Raw genomic sequence first — 15,693 nt, 5'->3', positions numbered from 1 at the left:
TAGATTATCCATTTTTCTTAGCCATTTTTTTCAAGAAGACACAGCCCACAGGGCTCTGGATAGCTAACCTAGGCCTCCTCCATTTTTTTGCCAGGCCATTTAGACTTTCTCCTAAACTGACTACTGGCACCAGGGAGGGTGGAGATGGGAGGAGCTGGTCCCAGTGGGTGGACACTGTGTCAAGTTGGGAGGAGGCTCTGTGGCCTCCCCACAAGAAAGGCACCTTCTCTCTGTAGTTCCACCCACACCCTTTAGAGGGAGCAAGGAAAGGAAGCAGTCAGGGAATGGGGGAACCCCACTGGCCTGCAGGGCAGCCAGTCAGTGGGCAGGCATAGGGGCCATAGTTCGCTGGGTAGGGGTGGGGGGCCGAGGAGGGTGCAAGGTGAAGGGAGAAAAGGCAATTCCCACAGGATGACCTGCAGATCCTCCAAGCATCTGAAGATTGGGAGGGACCGAACATTTCACCCAGCTCAATTATTCTCGCCTCCCCATCCAGAGTTCAAACTTCTGATAAAATATTCAGTTTTCGCTCAAATACTTCCAATGTCCTGGCTGCTCCCATCTGGGGGACCACTGGGATGGCAGAGCTTGAGAGGTTTAAGACTTGAGGGGATTAAGAAATGGAGCCAGGCTGCAGTGGTCCTGGGAAGAAAAGAGAGCAGAGGGAGTGGATGTGGGAGGAATCAGGGCTTCTGCCGTAGAAAAGGAAGTGGATTAGGAAAGTGTCCCAGAGTACGGGTATTCCCAATGCCCGAGGGACAATGGGTAGGGAAAGACACAGGCCTCAGGATCCCAGGTCAACTGTGTGGCTGCCAGGATGCCCTTGTGGTGTTTTCCAGCCTGGAATATGGTAGCCCAGGGCCTCTTTCTGTTTCTTCCACACGCCTGCAGAGGCACAATGAGGCTCATGTGGCCAAGGGCTCCAAGAAGCCGTGCAGCTGTGACTTTTCAGGGGAGGTGTTGCCAGCAAAGGCATGACACCCCCCATGGGGACAAAGGTTGCCAGGACAACCTCTGCAAGGACAACCTCTCCCACAACCGGGGTCTGAAGGGGATAACAGAAGGTCTCTGACGGGTACGGGTGATGTGCCTGGGAAGAGAAGTGTGGCGTATGCTAGGCCAGTGCCTCCGAACCCCCAGCACTGGGGCTACTGTGGTACATGGGAAATCCACCAGCCAACTTGGCTTCAAGATGCTCAACCCTTTTCAGCTCCCCCAATGACTGAGCCACTGCCTCAGAAAGAACTTCAGGTCTTTCGAGTGCACCCAGGTGAGTGGGGAAGACAGAGGGAAAATGAGTCCCTTGTTCCCATGAGACCCAGAAAAGTAGCAAGGGGTCTGTTAGTCCAAGAAAGGCAGAGGTGGGATGGGATCTGAGGCCCTGCATCCTCAGCTTCCTATCAGTGTTTGTCAGAGATACAGCAACATCCCCTGTGCCTGCAACTCAATGAGGCACCATATAAATAATAAAAAGGGGAGGGAGGGGTTGAAGATGTAAGAAAAGATTTAAGTTCTTCTCTTTCTTCTCTCTTCATGAGAAGAAATGTAAGATTTGGATCAGGAAGCCTGGAACAGTCAGGAGTAGGAGGAATGGTTCCTGTGGAGAGAGTGGAGGTCAAGCCATGAATTTGGGAGACGGTTTAAAGCTTGAAACTGAATTGCTGGATTGAAGAACCAAGTTATTATTGTCTCCATATGAATATAAATTAAAATTTTCTGTGAAGAGAGAATGAATGGAAACCAGCTGACATATTCAGTACCCTGGGGTAAACAGAATGTGATAGAAGTATGTGGGAAGCAAAAAAAATGCCCAGTGGAAGAAAGAGATAGGTTAGTCTACTCTTCACCATCCCTACCCACTGAGAGTTACTGACTGCTCCTTTCCGGACAAGTGTGGCTGATAATGCCAGGAAAAAATATGAATAAATTTACCCAAATAATAATACATTGGAAGAGTGCAACAATTTTAAAGGAAAAATAACAGAGGATATCAAATTCCAACAGAGGCAAAAATATTGGCACAAATGAGTCAATAAATTTAGTCTAATAGAAATACAGGAAAGTATTACCAATGAGAATAAGAAAGTATTAAGAAAACAAAGCAGGAAAGCTTAGGTATGAAACTTAGTTGAAGTAAAAAATACAACAAATGAAAAATAGCAAAAATTATATAACTTAGGGAATGGTATAACTTGTAACACCAGATACAGAAAAGTCTTAAAGGGAGAAAGGACAGGACAGATTAAGTAGCGGTAAAATTTTAAGGCAATATGAGAATTAAAAAGAAACTCAAACATTCAGATAAGTAACAGGCAGCTCAAACAAGAGTGAAAAAGTGAAGAGGGGAAAATATTTGAAGAAGTAGTTCAGATCAGTTTCCCAGAATGAAAAGACTGACCTCAGATTTAAAGGACCCATAGAGCACCACAAAAGAGAATAAGGAAAACCTCACCTACACACACTAAACTGAAATGTAAGAGTATAAAAAAGAAAAAAAAACAGAGAAATTCCAAAAACCCACAGAAAGAAAGAAAGAAAGACAGGCTATATAAAAGAACAAGAATCAGCTTGACATCAGCTTTTTTAACAGCAACACTGGATGCAAAATAACTGGAATCATTTTCAACATACTGATGGAAAAGAACTTAAAAATGTAGAATTTTATATCCAGCCAAACTATCATTCAAATCGGATGAGATGATAAATTTCTTCAGACATACAAGTGCTTTGAAGACTTTACAGAAAAGCTCACATTGAAAATAGTTTTGGAAAAAAGTACTTAACTAAAAAGTGAGGCAAATTCAAGAGATATTCCAAGAAAATCTTGAAGGAAAAATGACTTTATACCTTAGTATGAGTTGATTGCTGTCTTTACAAATTGCTAAGACTAACAAGAAAAAATAATATCCTTAAAACTAAGAATTAAAAGTTAGTTAATGCCAGTATTACTGGGTTGGCAGAGGATAGCAAGAACAAAGGATAGGAGAGCATACTAAAGTTCCTGTCTTATTGGAAGATATTTGTAGATATCAAATTGTTTTAAAAGAAGCTCAAACCTAAGACCTGTAATTGGAAAACTTCTAGAAGAAAACAGGGGAAACACTCCAGGATGTACATCTAGGCAGAGTTTATGGTTAAGACCTCAAAAGCATATGCAACAAAACCAAAAATAGACAAATGGAACTATATTAAACTAACAAGCTTAGGTACTTCAAAGAAAACAACAAAGTGAAGAGACAACCTGTCTCTTTGATCATCTGAATATTGGCCAAACTTCATCTGATAAGGGGCTGACATCCAGAATAGACAAGGAACTCAACTCAACAACAACAACAAAAAATAATAATAATTCCATTAAAAACTGGGCCAAGAATCTGAATAGACATTTCTGAAAAGAAGATACACAAATAGCCAACAGGTACTGCAAACATGCTCAACATCACTAATCATCAGGGAAATGCAAATCAAACCCACAATGAGATATCTCATCCAAGTTAAAATGGCTATTATAAAAAAGTAGAGATGCTGGCAAAAATACGGAGAAAAGGGAACCCTGTACACTTAGTGGGCGTGTAAATGAGTACAGCCATTACAGAAAAGTATAGAGCTGTCCCAAAAAAACTAAAAATAGAACTACCAAATGATCCAGCATTCCCACTACTGGATATTTATGCAAAGGAAAAGAAATCAGTATAACAAAGCACTGCTATGTTTACTGCTGTGCTTTTCACAACAGCAAAGATATAGAACTAAACTAAGTGTCCACCAATGGATGAATGGATAAAGAAAATGTGGCCTACATACACAATAAGATACTATTTAGCCATAAAAAAGAATAGAATTTTGTCATTTGCAATAACATGAATGGAACTGGAAGTCATTAAGTGAAAAAAGGCAGGCACAGAAAGATAAATATCACATGATCTCACTTAAATGGAGGAGCTAAAAATGTGGACCTCATGAAGCTAAAGAGTAGAATGATGGATACCAAAGGCTGGGAAGGATGTATGTGTTGCAGGGTGGGGCTGGGGGTGAGGGATAAGAGTGGAAAGTCAATGAGTACAAACATACAATTATGTAGAAAGAGTAAGTTCTAATGTTTAATGGCATAGTAGGGTGCCCATAGTTAACAATGTATTGTATATTTCAAAATAGCTAGAAAAGGCTTTGAAATGGTTCCATCACATATGGTAACTACTCGAAGTGGTGGATATCCTACCTTAACCTGATCATTACCTACTCTGTGCATGTACCAAAGTATCCCATGTGCCCCACAAATAAGTACAAATCTTATGTGTCAATAAAAAAGAAAAATTAAAAGAAAAGAAATAGGCCGGGCGCGGTGGCTCAAGCCTGTAATCCCAGCACTTTGGGAGGCCGAGACGGGCGGATCACGAGGTCAGGAGATCGAGACCATCCTGGCTAACACGGTGAAACCCCGTCTCTACTAAAAAATACAAAAAAACTAGCCGGGCGAGGTGGCGGGCGCCTGTAGTCCCAGCTACTCGGGAGGCTGAGGCAGGAGAATGGCGTGAACCCGGGAGGCGGAGCTTGCAGTGAGCTGAGATCCGGCCACTGCACTCCAGTCCGGGCGACAGAGCGAGACTCCGCCTCAAAAAAAAAAAAAAAAAAAAGAAAAGAAATAGACTGGCTGGGGCTGGTGGCCCTCCCACCTATACTGGCTTCAGCATTGACTTGACCCAGTGGTGCTACCTGCAAAGAGGCGCCTGCTCAAAACTGCAAAGCCTAAGTGGTTTCCCAGTCCCTCTCCCTGGCCCTTTATGACTCCTCCTTCCATCTCCCTTGTGCGGCCCCATAGGGCTTGCTGGGGTCAGCACCCTGCTCAGGTCAGCCTGTAATGTCCAGACATTGTTCCCAAATCAGAACTTGCATTCCTTGACCATCTTCTATCAATGATCTGAGGAAAGTTAAGTCACAGTGAGGTTAAAAAGTCAACTGCATTTTAAGAGATTAGTAGCACAGATGAAAGGGACTAACAGGCCCCTTTCTGTGTGGGGATGCTTTCCTTAATTACCTCATTCAATCCGCAGAACCACTATTAGAGAAGAAGAAATGCCTGCTATTAAGGGTTAAGTAACTTGCCAAGGTCACCCACGTCTAAGTAGCAGAGGGGAGATTCAAATTCCATCTCTCTGACTCCACAGCCTACGTTCTTTCCAGATAAATTTCCGAGAGACAGAATGAGTGAGAGGACTCTCTTTTTCAGGATGGAAAGGCTCTTCGTGTATCAGTGACTTCCGGTTCACAGTAGTTTGCCTCCCGTAGACCCTTACTTTGTCCACAGTGAAATCAAGACATGGGATTAGTGTTGCAGCCACATACCACTCTCTGGCACCCCAGGGAAATCTCTGTAACAGAGTCTTTACTTGGAACAGGGGAATGTGGGTTGGCACAAGAAAAGCACAATCACAAATCACAAAAGTGCCAGCCCCGAGTGCTGCTGCATCTTGGCTGGTACACAATTTCCTTTCTGGAGTGCCCACTTGAGATGCTTGCCAGCAGGTACCAATGAAACCTGGGTAACTCGTAACAGCTTCTGAGGGAAAATGGGAGGATTTAAATCAGTGCAGTACATTTAGTTGTTGCCATATGAATGTTCTCAAACCAAAATGCTAACTTTGAGATTATTGAGAATTAACTAATAATATACACTACCTTTGCCAAACAAGATAACTTATCCCTTGGGGGTAAAAATAACAAACGAATTAAATATAATGGCTGCATGCTTTTCATGAAATGAATTAGATTCTCAAAGTATAGGCAAAAAAATAAAGTCATGGATAGACTTGAGAAAATTTTAAATGATGTAAAAATTAAATATTCCATCTAAATCAAATTATGTTAATACAATAAAACTAAGCTGTGGGGATTTAGTGAGGGAAGTGGAGTTTAGAATCTCACATAAGTTCACAGTTAAAACTCTAAGACATATGTCATATTATTTACTGTTTTCAAATTTAATATATCTTCAGCTAACCATGATATTCAGAGACAGGAATGTCATAGTTCTCTGAATTCCCTGGTTAATATGGTTAACCAGAAACCCTCCTTGAGTTCAATCCATCGTTTTGAAAATCTTTCAAAAATTTTTCCTTGTTTTCTTGTCCTAGTAAATACAATGTACTCACCAGAAATCTTTATTCCAGAACCTCAGAATTATTGTACCATGTTGTTTGTAGAAAGTCTCTGAGATATGGCTGAATTTGTAACAACCCTGGAACACAGCCTGTTGCTTTTTAGATAAGTGTCTGATAGGAATACATTGAGTTGTGAGTAAACCCTTCCAAGTAGAAATGTGGGAAGTAAAACCAAGGGATCTATTTGAAGTTTCAGTGAGTTCCATCTCAGTACATCAAGGCCCCCTCAAGTTTTCCAGTTCAATTAAATACACATTGACTAAGCACCTACTTGACATGGAGGCTTTAAAAAGTAGGTATAATCCTTGCATGTGAGCAGCTTAGAGACCAGGATAAACAAATAGCTGTCATTGAGGCTGTCACGTAGAAGTATATCAAATACAGTCAGGATAAGAATTAAATTGGATGAAGGATTAAGAAGGAAGAATGGGAAAGAGTATTAGAGCAGATGGCACTTGGATTAGTCTAGAAAACATGTAAATTTCTGGACAGAGCAAAGAAGGGGGAGAGGCCATTCTGGAAGAAGGTAATAACGTTGATAAAGACATCTAGATAGAAGTATCTAGATGGCACTTACAGAAGTAGTAATTTATCCAACCATGTAGACCAGAGTGTGTGGTGTGAGATGCAGACTGGATGGCTGTGATGCCAGAAATGGGGACTGGAATGAGTTAGTGAAAAGCTGAATATTTCATGCTAATGTAGCTTGTCTGAATTTAGTGAGCACTGGCAAGCTATCAATAGCTTTCATGTCGGAGAATGGAGAGATTCAATTTGTGTTTGGGAAGGTCATTCTGATAAGAGTGTGGCAGATGGCTTGGGTGGGGCAAGACTGGAGACCAAAAGTTGTATTGGGCTATGGCAAGGGGCTGTTTAGAGATTATGAGCATCTGGACTAGGGCTGCGGCAGCAAGGATGGAAGGGAAGAGAGAGATCAGGGCACCTTTTTGAAGTAAGATCAAAAGGACTTACCAATTGCCTGATTTAGATGGCAGGGAGCCCAAGTGGGTAGATGGATAGTTTTACTTCCATCAAATAAGGAAGACAGAGGATGAAGAGGATTAGAAATGAGATCATGAATTTGAATTTGCAGTAGGTAAATCTGAGGTGCCCAGAGCATGTTTAAATAGAGATCTCTAGGAGGCAGTTCAATCATGAATCCCAAAAAGAGCATCTTAATGCCACGTTTAATGACTCAGACAAGTTTAATGGCCATGTAATACTAAATAACACAAATATTCAACATGAAATATATAATATGCAAATAAACACTGAGAGACCACAAAACCCATTTGTCACTCCCAACTGAGAAGTCTGAAGATGCATGTGGTGCTTTGTTTGTGATCCAGGCCTCAGTTTCCCCACTATTTCAAGGCTCTACTGAACCCCTCTCTAACTTTACCTGAGCAGAACCCCATGAAACAACTGCCTTTGCTGGCTCCAATTGATCTCCCAGTTGAGGCTCAAACTTACTGATTCCTTAACAAGGAATCACTTCTGTTTTTATGGAAAACATGGTGAGCCAGTAATGTGTTCTGTTTAGTGGATTTCATCTTTCTCCGTCTTTCAGGTGCTGACTATGTGCAGCTCCCCAGTCAGTTCTTCAAGTCCTGCAGATACCCAGCCTCTAGCCAACTCTGCTTCTTTCTACAGTGCATTCTGTATTCAGACCCATTAGACTCCTTGGGTTGTGGAAGTCATCCCCCTGTGTGTGCTGAGTTCAAGCTCAGCTCCGTGCCTGGGTACAGCCCTTACTACCAGTGACCACATAGATGTACTAGATTGTTTGCTGGCTTAAAAAAAAAAAAAAGCAGCTTTCTCATCTGAGCATACAAAGGAGTTTTATCATAAACATTTAAGCACTGTGTATAATCAAATTACCCATAAAAAATAGGGAGGGTCTTTTCATTATTGCTTTGGTTGTGCTGTTAAATCGCTTTGAAATGAGGTGCAGTGAACGATGGGATTCCTTCAAGGATTCTGCCATAGCGGCCGCCGGGATAGAGCACATTGGAAAACAGATTCAGTGTAAAACAAGATTTGTTAGGAGATGGAGACTGGTGAAGCCAAGGACAGATCACTGGCTGAATCATTTGTTTTCTTGTCATGACTCCAATTCAGTGGATTTCAATCCTGGCTGCAGATCAGAGTCACCTGGACAGATTTTGTTTTTCCCAAAAATACTGTGCCTGGGCTCACAGTCCCAGAAATGCAGTAGGAACCTCCGCCCCCCAACCCATGTGTACTTTTAGAAAAGGCATCATTCTGGCGCCTTTTACTCCTGACACATGAAAGACTAGTGACCATAAACACATGAAAGACTAGTGACCATAAACATGCTTTCAGTTAGGAAACGTGAATACCCAGACTATACAGGAAGGAGCAGGGAATGTGGCCTGGACGGCATGGGATGGACTCTAGAAAGCACCCTGACACCTTTCTGAGACAACCCTCACTGCTCGAGGGTTTCCTGGGTGTTTCTGAAGCTGCAACTGGGATCAGGCCTTAGTTCACGTGCCTCAAGTACAATGTAGTCCTTCCTACCCCACTCTCTCCATCTAAAAAATATCACCAAATCTACTCAGAGACACAAGTACACCTGTAGGAGGGAGGTGGTTGGAGGCACATATCTGCAACCCTGGGCTAACAAGGCCTAGGGGTCACTGTAGTGGGTCAGGAGCTGTGAATGTTGCAAGGAGGACTTAACCGGAATAACAAGGGGTGTTGGGTCCCTAGGGCTCTGTCCCTCTTTCCCCATCCAAAGTTCTGTCATGGAAGTGATGAATGAAGGCATGGGACTGTTGCTGAGAAGCCCTCTTAGCTGGGGACAGTGACGCCCAGGGCCACCATCAGTGAGCACGCCTGGGACCCAGGGGAAGGGAAGCAGCTCTAGGACCTCGGCTCTGAGGACACGCAGATCCTGCTCCCAGTGGTCCCAAGCCTCCAGTTCTGATCCCTATCTGTTGACAATCTGGACTCAGCTCCACTGTTACAAAGAACCATCCCCTGGGCAGGCACCGTGATTCATGCCTATAATCCCAGCACTGTGGGAGGCCAAGGTGGGTGGATCTTTTGAGGCCCAGAGTTCAAGACAAGCCTGGGCAACACAATGAGACCCTATCTTGAGAGAGAGAGAAAGAGAAAGTGAAAGAGAAGGAAGGGAGGGAGGGAGGGAGTGAAGGAAGAAAGAAAGGAAGAAGGAAGAAGGAAGTGAGGGAGAGAGGGAGAGGAGGGAGGGAGGGAGGGAGGGAAGGAAAGAAGGAAGGAAGGAAGGAAGGAAGGAAGGAAGGAAGGAAGGAAGGAAGGTAGGTAGGTTGGTTTAAAAAGAAAAAGAAAACACAACCATCCTCTCCAACCAGCCCCAGTGAAGTGGATCCTGCCCATCCAAACAGGATGAGGCAAAGTCCAGCAGACTTGAGCCGACAAGGTTCAAGGGCGAGGCACAATAGGTAGAGTCATGTTCCTCAGCATCGTCTTCGAAGCCTCTGGGCTAAGAGCTTTATATCTTGATATCATCCAACAACATAAAACATCACTTCAACTTCCATGAAGGCCAAGTTGGCTCTGTGAGCTCCTATTTCTGCAAATTTCTCAAGTGGTTTCCTAGGGCCCTTTAAGGGAGCCCATAGCCTCTGCATGTGACCAGTCATCTCTTCATTAACCAGTTTAGATTCCCTTAAACCCACTCTTAGGTTTTCTTTTGGGTTGTGTGGTTGTAGATATCATCTAAAAGTTTGGGAAACTGGTTCTAAGTGGGACCAGATAGGCCTCAGAGTTCAGTCCAGTCAAGAGTGGGGTCAAAAGGGGAGGGAGGCCGGGCGCGGTGGCTCAAGCCTGTAATCCCAGCACTTTGGGAGGCCGAGACGGGCGGATCACGAGGTCAGGAGATCGAGACCATCCTGGCTAACACAGTGAAACCCCGTCTCTACTAAAATAATACAAAAATCTAGCCGGGCGAGGTGGCGGGCGCCTGTAGTCCCAGCTACTCGGGAGGCTGAGGCAGGAGAATGGCGTAAACCCGGGAGGCGCAGCTTGCAGTGAGCTGAGATCTGGCCACTGCACTCCAGCCCGGGAGAGCGAGACTCCGTCTCAAAAAAAAAAAAAAAAAAAAAGGGGAGGGAGTGAAGCCATTTAGAGTTAGAGAGGCCTTAGAGAGTACTTGGCCCAGTCTTTCATTTCAGAACAGAGGAAACAGAGACTTAGAGAGGTTAAGTGTTTGTCCAGAATCACTTGAAGTATTGATAGCAAAAATAGGGTGAGGACTTCAGGAGCCTAACTGTCCACCCCAGGTTCCTTCTGGTTAAGGCAGCACATGTGGTTTCCAAGGAAATCAGTCAACTCTTCAGTAGGAGGAGGCGAGGTTGCAGAGCAGAGGTTACTTATGGTGGTGCAGGCAGACACACCATCGTGGCCACAGGAAACGAGTGCTTCAAATGGGGCTGCTACAGGAACAAATAGCGAGGACACTGGTGTTAGAGGTAGCGTAGGACAGCATGTCACAATGTGACAAATGGATGGCCTATGCAGCAGGTTCTCTGGGAGTTGAGAAGATGCAATTACTGGGCATAGATGGATGGAAGTTATTGGGTAAGTTTCATCTTCCAGTTGGCAGGGCATGAATGTGTCATGCTCATTAAGGTTTACGCTGCATTTTTACGTGATACTACCCAGGCAGCAGAAAGGAATTTAATAAAAAATGAGAATCGTAGTTGAAAAGGCTTCAGTATATTTTGCATTTACAATTGCATTTCAGAGGCCTGATTTTTCTGTCTAACCTGATAGATACAAAAGCGTATTGAGTTTTGTGAGTTCTATTTACAGTTTTGCATTAATGATGATTAATAACATCTGCTATTTAAGTCAGATTTTTGTGTAAGGAGTATGCAAAGAATGAGCTGTTGGGGCAGCGACATGATTTCGTTTTTTTTTTTTTTACCACTGCATTTATCCATTCTTTAATTTTTTTTTTTTTTTTAATTATTTGAGACAAGGTCTCACTCTGTTGCACAGGCTGGAGTGCAGTGACATGATCACGACTCACTGCAGTCTCAACTTCCCATGCTTGAGCAATCCTCCTGCCTCAGCCTCCAGAGTAGCTGGAACTATAGGCATGCACCACTATACCCAGCTAATTTTTTTAAATTTTCTTGTAGAGATGTGGTCTCATTATGTTGTCTGGGATGACATTTATCCATTCTTAATCATCTCTTCATTTTCATACAAAGCCAAAGTTCTCATTATTATTGGGGCAAAATTTTCCCCCAGTTTTCCCCAGAGTTAGAAGTCCTTCTTCCTTCCTTCCTTCCTTCCTTCCTTCCCTCCCTCCCTTTTCCCTCCAGTTAGAAGTCCTTCCTTCCTTCCTTCCTCCCTTCCTTCCTTCCTTATTTCCTTCCCTCCCTGCCTCCCTTCCTTCCTTCTTTCCCCCCGTTAGAAGTCCTTCCTTCCTTCCTTCCCTCCCTTCTTTCCCCTGTTAGAAGTCCTTCTTCCTTCCTTCCTTCCCTCCCTCCCTTCCTTCTTTTCCCCCAGTTAGAAGCCCTTCCTTCCTTCTTTCCTTCCTTCCTTCCCTCCCCCTTCCTTCTTTTCCCCCAGTTAGAAGCCCTTCCTTCCTTCTTTCCTTCCTTCCTTCTTTCCTTCCTTCCTTTCCTTCCCTCCCTTCCTTCCTCTCCCTCTCTTCCTTTCACTCCCCTCCCTTCTCCTCCCCTTCCCTCCTCTCTCCTCCCCTTCTCTCTCCTCCCCTCTCCTCTCCTCCCCTCTCCTCTCCTCCCCTCCTCTCTCCTTCCCTCCTCTCCCCTCTCCTCTCTTTTCTTTTTTTCTCTTTTCTTTTCTTTTCTTTTCTTTCTGAGATGGAGTCTTGCTCTGTCACCTAGGCTGGAGTGCAGTGGCGTGATCTCGGCTTACTGCAACCTCCGCCTCCCAGGTTCCAATGATTCTCCTGCCTCAGCCTCTGGAGTACCTGGGATTGCAGACCCATGCCACCATGCCCGTCTAATTGTTGTATTATTAGTAGAGATGGGGTTTCACCATGTTGGCCAGGCTGGTCTTGAACTCCTGACCTCAGGTGATCTACCCGCCTCAGCCTCCCAAAGTGCTGGGATTACAGGCATGAGTCACCGCGCCCAGCAGAAGAATTTCATTTTAACATGCAAACACTTCAACAAAGCCAACTGAGTCTACTTCTAAAAAGCCTCCCAGACGTATCCCTTCCTCTCCAGTCCTGCTGGCCACTGCCCTCTCCCAAATTCTCATGCGCACTTAACATTCATTTTACAGTAACAACCTCCTAACTAGTCTTTTCGCCTCCAGAAAAAAAAAAAAAAAAAAAAAAAACAATTAAGCAACTAAAACAATTAAATTCCTAAAGGCCAATAGATTATATATTCTGCACTGCACAGGTGTAAATTCTGTGCCACATATTCAAGGCCAGAGCACAGTCTGATGTTACAGCCTGGCAGAAATTTCAAAAATGGGTGTTCCTCCAAGGAAGGTTTAAATTCTGCTGTTTGAAGTCCAGGAATTTTACCTGGCCTTCTTTGTATTCAGATGACCAACCAGCACTGGAGATTTACTAGCCCGTGTGCAAATTTCTGTCAAGCTACCAAGCTTCCCACTCATCATTAGAAATCCCATACGCTACAGAGAGAAGGCGATTTGCAGATAACTTGAAAACATAAGAAACCCAAATACAAATCACTTAATCAGAGAAAACATTGCTCTCTTAAATTTAAACAAACAATTTTTTTTTTAAGCCAAGATGTACTTATTGTCATTTCCAGAATTACTCTTGTAAGTATCTGGTTATCATAACCACAGAAAGACAGCTTATTAGTTTTAACTGCTGGATAAAAGCATGTAGCATTTTCAAGATTTCTGGTTTCACCCTTTTAACCCAAAGAGTAACTATAAATAGATGGTAAAGTCTGGGATTTCCACAGCTAAGTGCTGCTATAAATAGTTTTAAACATTTTCCCACTTCATGCTTTCAAAAAGAACATTCTCCACTTCCTTTCTTGGATAACCTCTGGGAATAAAGCGAAATCACATTCAGAATTTTATTGAAGGAGTTTAACAAAACTCTTCTAATGAACCTTTTAGCAACTCTAAACATTTCTCAGATGCTGAAAAAACTGGGAATAAAATGATTTAACAAATGTGTTAATTTAAATTGGTATTTACACTGAAATAGGTATTTTTGAGAAATGCATTTAGAAATGCATTTCCTTTAGTAACCACTTTGGTGGTTACTAAAGGAAAGAAATATATTTCTTTCAACATTCCTTCTATGATAACATCTAGGGGTGTGAATTCATGCTTGTTTTAGGTGTCCAGACTGACTTTTTTCTTAGGGAATATTCATAAGACAGATACAAAGAGACACAAACATCCTTGGTTCTTTGTGAAATCCCTGCCATGGAGCGCTTTCCCGAGGGACATGCCTGTAGCCGTCAGAGTGAAGCCAGCGCGGTGCAGGACCGTCCCATCTCTCCACAGCAGAAAGATTCCTAATGCCTGCCTTCTAGCAACCTCTGCTGGTAGTTATTTCTGACTGGGAAGAAAGTAGAATTAGCCAGTCTTCCCCATGGCAGGAAAATTAAGCAAAGAAAAACCAGCCATGAAAACAGGTCATATCAGTGAAACTCATGTTTCTGTTTTATATTTTAACGAAAAGGGACAATGGAAGGATTATAAATGATTTTTAAAATATTCGTGTTTTCTAAAAAAATAGCTATTTTTTGAGCAGTTTTAGGTTTGCACAAAAGGTACAGAACATTCCCATGTATCCCTTCACCCTCAGTTTTCCCTATTTTTAATATCTCACAATAGTGTAGTACATTTGCTACAATTGATGAGCTAATATTGATATATGATTATTAATCAAACTCCACAGTTTACATTAGGGCTCACTCTTATGTTATACATTCTATGGATTTTGACAAATGTATAATGATACATATCCACCATTATAATATCAATGAGAATGATGGTTTCACTGCCTTAGAAATTGCCTGTGCCCCATCCAAGCATCGTCTATCACCACAACCCCTGGCAACCACTGATCCTTTTACTGTCTCCGTAGTTTTCCAGAATGTCACATATCTGGAATTCTACAGTATGCAGCCTTTTCAGATTGTCTTTCTTCATTCCGCAATATGCATTTAAGGGTTTATACATGTCTATACATGGCTTGATAGCTCATTCCTTTTTAGCACTGAATAATGCCCATTGTCTGGATGCATTGGAGTTTATTTCCCGATCACCTCTACTCAAGGACATCTTGGTTGTTTACAAGTTTTGGCAATTATGAATAAGGCCACTATAAAAATCTGTGTGCAGGTTTTTGTGTTGACAGGAGTTTTCAGCCCTTTGGGATATATGCCAAGGAGTATGATTTCTGGATTGTATGGTGAGAGTAGGCTTAGTTTTGTAAGAAACTGCCAAGCTGCCTTCCAAAGCATCTGTGCGATTTTGCATTGCCACCGGCAACAAGTGACAGTTCCTGTTGCTCCACATCCTCGCCAGCATTTGGTGTTGTCAGAGTTCTGGTGTTAATTGTTTTAGTTTTTCAATATGTTTTTGTCTACTAGGTATGTAGTGGTATCTCATGGCTGTTTCGCTTTGCATTTCTCTAATGATATATGTTGTTGAGCATCTTTTCATGTGTTTATTGCCGTCTGTATATTTTCTTTGGTGAGGTGTTAAGATCTTTTGTCCATTTCTTAATTGTCTGCCTTCCTATTATTGAATTTTAAGTGTTTTGTGTATATTTTAGATATCAGCTTTTATCTTATATACACTTTGCAAACAGACTTTTTTCCCCTAAATTCTGAATATAGTTGATATCCTAAAAACAATCCTTCTTCTTTGTGTCCTTCATTCATTTAGTCATTCAGTCAGCATTTGTTATGTAACCTACTACAAATACTAGGTGCCAAGAGTACAGGATAAAAGGATGGTCCTGAGACTTAAGGAGCTCACCCTACAGTAAGGAATGTTAATAAAGTATAGATATGCTACAAGAAGCATCACATAAACCTTGAGCACATTATGCTAAGTGAAGTAAGCCAGTCCCAAAAAGACAAATACTGCATGATTCCACTCATGTAAGGAGCCTAGAGTAGTCAAATTCATAGACAGAAAGTAGAGCGAGGGTTATTAGGGGCTGTGGGGAGGTGGGAGTTAGGGGTTGTTGTTTAGTGGGTGCAGGGTATCAGTTTTGCTAGATGAAGGAGGTTGATTGTACAACATCAGTGTGCTTAGTGCTACTGAATCCTACACTTAAAATTGGTTATGATAGTAAATTTTAAGTTATATGTATTTTGCCACAAAAATAAATTAATTTAAAAACTAACTGTTATGCAGAGGTGTGGATAAATGGCACAGGAAAACAAGTACAGGAGTGATTAAACTTCTACAAGATGTATATAATCATATAGATCACTATATTAAATTGGGCAAGAGCTTCAGGTCAATTTGTCTTTATTCTTTAAAAGGTTTTTATATGTAAGTGCAAAAGATGAGACATAGGGAATGGCACACT

This window comes from Trachypithecus francoisi, unplaced genomic scaffold, assembly GCF_009764315.1.
Source record: "Trachypithecus francoisi isolate TF-2019V2 unplaced genomic scaffold, Tfra_2.0 Contig01558, whole genome shotgun sequence".
Taxonomy (NCBI): domain Eukaryota; kingdom Metazoa; phylum Chordata; class Mammalia; order Primates; family Cercopithecidae; genus Trachypithecus; species Trachypithecus francoisi.
Note: the sequence above shows the minus strand (reverse complement) of the source record.